A 6,040-nucleotide genomic window follows, 5' to 3' on the forward strand; every position below is an offset into this window, starting at 1 on the left:
AATTCAGATTGGATAGATTTTACCACAAAGTGACTGCTGAATCAATTAAAGAAATTATAATTAAATGTTTAAAAAAATCATGAAAATATAAAACAATGGTGGTTTAATTACTATCCCCATTTTAATTCATAGATTCCATTCAGGATTTCAATATTCCTGAATTCGGGTCTCGGGAATACGACCCAAATCCACTTTAGACTAATCCATAGGATTTATCTCATTGCCTTTATCTACCCATAATTTACGACCAAGATAACGTAGCATAAATTAGGTATAAAGCCCCTTGCAGAAAAACTCTATTCTAGGTCTAATAACGTTAGACAAAAATAAATATTTTTATATATATTTTTTTTTTTTAAATTTACCAAAAAATTCCTTCGAACCGGATTTGAACCAGTGACCTATGGATTACAATGCTTAACTCTACAGTCCACCGCTCTACCAACTGAGCTATCGAAGGCATGCATGACGGTGAGTGGAAACAGTTATTTCAAGCAGCAAAATTGATGTAATAACATGTTATCTGGGTCAATCCAGTTTGCTACGAACGCTTCAATTTTAGAAAGTACATTATCGTTCAGTACATTATATTATATCAAGTCAAAGATTTTGTAAGAGTTGCAGTTCTATAGCGATTTATTTTATGAAGAACATAACTGCTATAATATAATATAAATAAAAATAAAACCCTTATCCGTACCCCAATGGTGCATAGGGCACTGCGTCATATAAACGCAGAGTTATCTTGATCGTTTACACATGAAGGAAAGGTATTTAGCCCCCCGCTTCAGGTACCAGTCCAGGGTAATATTGAATAAGTATTACAGTGAAAAAATCACTTATATTTATTTGACCCCCCTGGGAATCGAGCCCGGAACCTCCAGAACGGTAGCCAAGCGTGCTGACCATTACACTACGGAGGCGGACAAAATATAATATGAGATAGGAAATGAAAGAAGAAAGAAGATTAAGTAAGTGAGAATATCACCAATAGCTAGGGCGCTTGAGGTTGCATATGCGTACTCATACAAGCTTGCGTATGATAAATAAAAAAGGCGCCGTGGCGTAGTTAGTGAGACGCTTGCCTGCGAAATCAGCGTCGTGGGTTCGATTCTGCCGATTTGAAAAAATGGATTAAATTAATAAAATACTTTTATATTTTTCACATCTCAACACAGATGAAGAAAAATATGGAAGTCTGGTATTTACATGGTTTATGACCTAGTATAGGCTGGTTAGCTAAAGTAAACCAGCCAATGATAAGTCATACACTCTCTAAATATCCAGACTTCCATTCTCTCTTCATCTATTTATTAGATTTTTTTAATGTAAAAATATCTCTTAAGTAGAGAAACCCTGATTTGTGAACAAGTATTTAAACACACTCAAAATATTGTGAAATAAATATTAATGATTAATTAGTCTGGGTGTATTTGTGACGTTTTTTTTAAATCAACCTTCTATCCATACTGTTCCACCTGCAGACATTCTCTATAAAAGAGGCTCTATAGATTGTTATATTAAAAACACACATGTACAAATATATGTCTTTTTTTTAAAAAAAAAAAAACATGTGTTTTTCAGTAAGTACCTAAAAGATAAACTCAAACGTCGTAAAACTGAACTTATATTTTTTTTAGTGCTTATAATTTTTTTATTAATTGATTCGGCAGTCATTTTATGGTAAAATTTATTCAAGTTTAACGTAATAAATGCCACTAATTTTACTAAGTTTAATGGCATTACCGAAGCAAAAATTAAATTAAAAATGAAATGAAAAAAATTACATTGAAGATATGTATGTACATATGTATAATATTTTTTTGACATCTCATCAAAGATAAAGAAGAATATGGAAGTCTGGGCATTTACGGGGCTGACGACCGTCATAGGCTGGTTTAAGTGATCACTTTACACACGTGTAACATTCACCAATTCCACCCATTATTGACAACCACACTACTCAAATTCTTGGAAGTTCTATATATATGAACCAATTTAGAAACCTTGTTCTTGAATCACTAAAACTTCACTAGAGACATCTATTGGTAAGATGGAAAGAAGCTCTTTATTAATATAAGAGTTTCTGCTTCGTGAAGAACATCTTTACATGTCACCAATAGATGTCTCTAGTGAAGTTCTAGTGATTCAAGAACAAGGTTTCTTATTTGGTTCATATATATAGAACTTCCAAGAATTTGAGTAGTGTGGTTGTCAATAATGGGTAGAATTGGTGAATATTACACGTGTGTAAAGTGATCACTTAAACCAGCCTATGACGGTCGTCAGCCCCGTAAATTCTCAGACTTCCATATTCTTCTTCATCTTTGATGAGATGTCAAAAAAATATTATGAAAATAACTCCTATAATTGGAGATAATCCAGATTTTGTGAACAAGTATTTGGACACACTCAAAATATTGTACATATGCATATACCATAAATACGTTACAATTTATTTGAATTGAATTTAGTACTTTTAGTAATTAGTCTTTCCCAACTCATTTTGCCACAGAAAAATGTTTTTGGGACGTTGTCATTTCAAGGGTGCACCATTTGAATATTAATCCCATATTGACTTGCAATTATGGTGAAAACAGAAATATAAATACAGATATCAATCGAAATTATAATAAAACTCATGGTTGTAGGAATAATTAGTCACCACCCCTAAGTTTTGTCATAGCTATAAATCACGTAAAGTAATTATTAGTTCAGACTAAATATTACTGCAGATAATAATCGTTTCATTGTCGAAACAGTCTGAAATTTTCATACTTGAGTATTTGTACAGTTTAATATTAATCAACTGAACACACACATTCTCGAGCAATTAGAACGGTAATACTGAATTAGTGCAAGAGTAGATAAAACATTTTCGTGAATATGTTTTATGTGAATATGGCAGATAAAAAAAGGTTGCTTTACTGAGCAAAGAAAACAATTCATTCAGAATTTTGTTTCTAAAATTTATTTTTCGTAAAATAATTTGGCTTAGCTAGTCCTAGTTCCAACCCTAACGAATGGAATAGAAGCATGGAGTTGGCAAAAGAAGGATGAAAGTAGACTGAATGCAATCCAATGCAATCTCTCAGACGAACGTGCGGTTAACCGATGTTTGGATGGTGATATTAGGAACGTGGAACTTTCTCAACTCAACCATAAATAATGCCGATAACTTAGCATGTGAAAGAAGGTGTCAATTGAAGGATAAATTCAATTTAAAAATTGAGTAGTACACTTGTCAATCATGGGTACAATGGTGAATGTTACACGTGTTTATAGTGATCGATTAACCCAGCCTGTGATAGGTCACAAGCTCTGGAAATACTAAGATTTTCATCTTTGTTGAGATATCAAAGAACGAAACGAAATGTGCTATAAAATTACCGCTCCGGGCATAGTCGAAATATGGTTAAAAAGTTTTGTGTTAATATAAGACAATTGACATAGAATATCTTGTTAGCTTATTCTTATTTTTCAGAGGGTAACATGAAAATAAGTAAAATACATATTTTATGATAAAAAGTTGTATCTAAAGTAATTACCAATAAAGTCAGAAAAGAATTGACATCATCGGCTTTAAATATCTTTCAAGGCAAACAAAAAATTATCCTTCATTTCCGTTCTCCAATTTTCTCATAAAAACAAAGTCTACACAAGGACCAGAAATGGTGAATATCGAATAATAGTTTATTACATTTAAAGTATAATTAATCTACCCTCAAAATATAAAAAACCAGCTCTCCAAAATACTCCAATCATCTAATTGTACAATAATACTAGTACTATTAAGTCATTCAAAAACGATACTGTATAAAAAAGACCTGTTAAAAATTACTTTAAAATACCAACATCCAATACCAAACAATTCCAACAGACCTAACTAATACATAATACTTCAATAACCTTAGTACAGATATAAACAAAATTTAAGATATAAAAAATGTAAAAAAAATGTATTTTATACATGTAGATTCAAGAAGAAGAAAAAAACACAATAAAAAATTCAAATAAATTATGTCACCCACAAACATAAATAATAAATAATAAGTGTAAGTCCTTCTCCAAGCACAAGAGATAAGTCTTTTTATTGGAAAGATCAGCGTAATCAATTTTAAGATAGTAATGTAAAAATGTCTTAAAAATTAATTACATCAACAATAAAAAAATTGTTTCTTTATTCAATTAATATAAAAGTTATTTATAAATACATACAAACATAAATTTTAATTATAGTGTATGAATGTAAGCGTGTAAAATATATGTGTTTTAACGTATATTTGCTGACGCAACTGACTTTGGTTGTTATGAATTTATACCTTATAAAACGACAACCTCAATCCCTAACGGAAAAAATAGTGCATTCATATCACTGTAAATACACATACACTGAAAAAAATCTGAACTTTCAGCGGAGGCGTCAGAGTATTTTTTGCTTTATTGCATTGATATTTCCACCGAGGGATGAGCGGTTCGCCATTTCACCCTATCTGGGAATTCCACCCGTCGGTTGGGTGCAAACAGGAGATATTTTTTAGTTCGATGTATTGAATTTGTACGTCAGCTTTCAGCGTCTGAGTACTGAAGCTGAATAAGTAGTTTTTCAGGCACAATGTGACTTGTTTGTCCGTTGTTAGTGATGACATCCTCAGTGTACTCGCACCTAATGGAACGAATCTTTGATATTTTGTATTAAAAAAACATAAATGTTATCGAATATACAGTTTCTCTACTTTAAAAAGAATAAAGGACATTATTTTTGATATCTCAACATAATTGAATAAGAATATGGAATTCTGAACATTTACTGAGCTTACTACTGTCATAGGCTGGGTTTAAGTGATCACTTTACACACTCGTAACATTCCACCTCCGTAGCGTATTGGTCAGCATGCTCGGCTACCGTTCTGGAGGTCCCGGGTTCGATTCTCAGGGGGGGATTCAAATGAATATAAGTTATTTTTTTCACTCTAATATTTATTCACTATGACTGGTACTTGAAACGCAGGGTTGATCACGTATCCTTTATATGCTAACTAACAATCAAGAAAACACTGCGTTTATACGATGCAGTACCCTATGCACCGTTGCTGAGTTTAAATATAACAATGTTCTAAAAAAATCACATTTGTGACTAAGTCTATATATTTAATTGAATTTTTAGCTGTACCTGGTAACAAGTTGTTGTGTCTCAAGTATGGTTAAATTGAAAAGAAAAGATAAGAAAATAAAGATAAAACACACATTTCTAACATGCCTTATCTCACAATGTTTGTAGATTTACAATAAAAACGTAACTGTTAAGAAACACGCTGTCCGCCATAAGTAATATTCAGATTACGTGTATCGTTATTACGTTCAACAGACAGTGCCGCTATTGCGATCAAATAGCTGTTTAAAAAAAAATCAAGTTTTTACCTGTCAAAGTTAAAAACATGTTTAATATATTAAAATCATACTGATACATTTTGGATGAGCAATACATTTAGAAATCGAATTACTGAAAATGAGCATTTTATTATTTATTTTCGAAAATCAGTGTCGGATTCGTCACGTACATTCTGGAAATTACATTTTTTCTACCCGTTCATATATAAAAACGATTTTCTTATTTCCCTTGTATTTTTTTTACTAGTAATATTTCTTATGAACACGTGTAGGATCGCCCGTGCGTAAAACTCCATAAAATTTCGGCCACTAATATATTTTGACCTTTGGGAAGAGAATGACTCGCTTACACAGTACACCCAGACATAAACTTGACCCCAGAATAAGTTATACATTCCTCTGTCTCAAATACTATATGGAGACCAAATAAACGATGCAATATTGTTTTTAAAAATCCCTTGAGAATTTAATATTTTCACATGACTAATCAGAAGCTTTACCATTTGCTAGGATTTTTTTTCACGATTTAAAAAAAAGCATTTTAGTTAATATGCTTCTTACTTTTCTTTTTATTAATTTTATAAAAAGATTACTTATTTATCAGTTTTTTTCGTTTTTACAATGGTTTTAAACTTGTAAATAATATATT

At 31.4% G+C, this 6,040-nt stretch overlaps 1 non-coding gene across 1 annotated transcript; it reads right to left on the reverse strand.

Moving 5' to 3' along the window:
* Positions 1–373: 373 nt before the first annotated feature.
* On the reverse strand, positions 374–460 carry TRNAY-GUA (transfer RNA tyrosine (anticodon GUA)). Its single transcript is given in 2 exon segments — positions 374–409; positions 424–460. It is a non-coding gene; the product is annotated as a tRNA-Tyr (tRNA).
* Positions 461–6,040: the final 5,580 nt, after the last annotated feature.

Source organism: Brachycentrus maculatus, unplaced genomic scaffold, assembly GCF_059751285.1.
Source record: "Brachycentrus maculatus isolate JH-2025_06_01 unplaced genomic scaffold, ASM5975128v1 h1tg000173l, whole genome shotgun sequence".
Classification (NCBI taxonomy): Eukaryota; Metazoa; Arthropoda; class Insecta; order Trichoptera; family Brachycentridae; genus Brachycentrus; species Brachycentrus maculatus.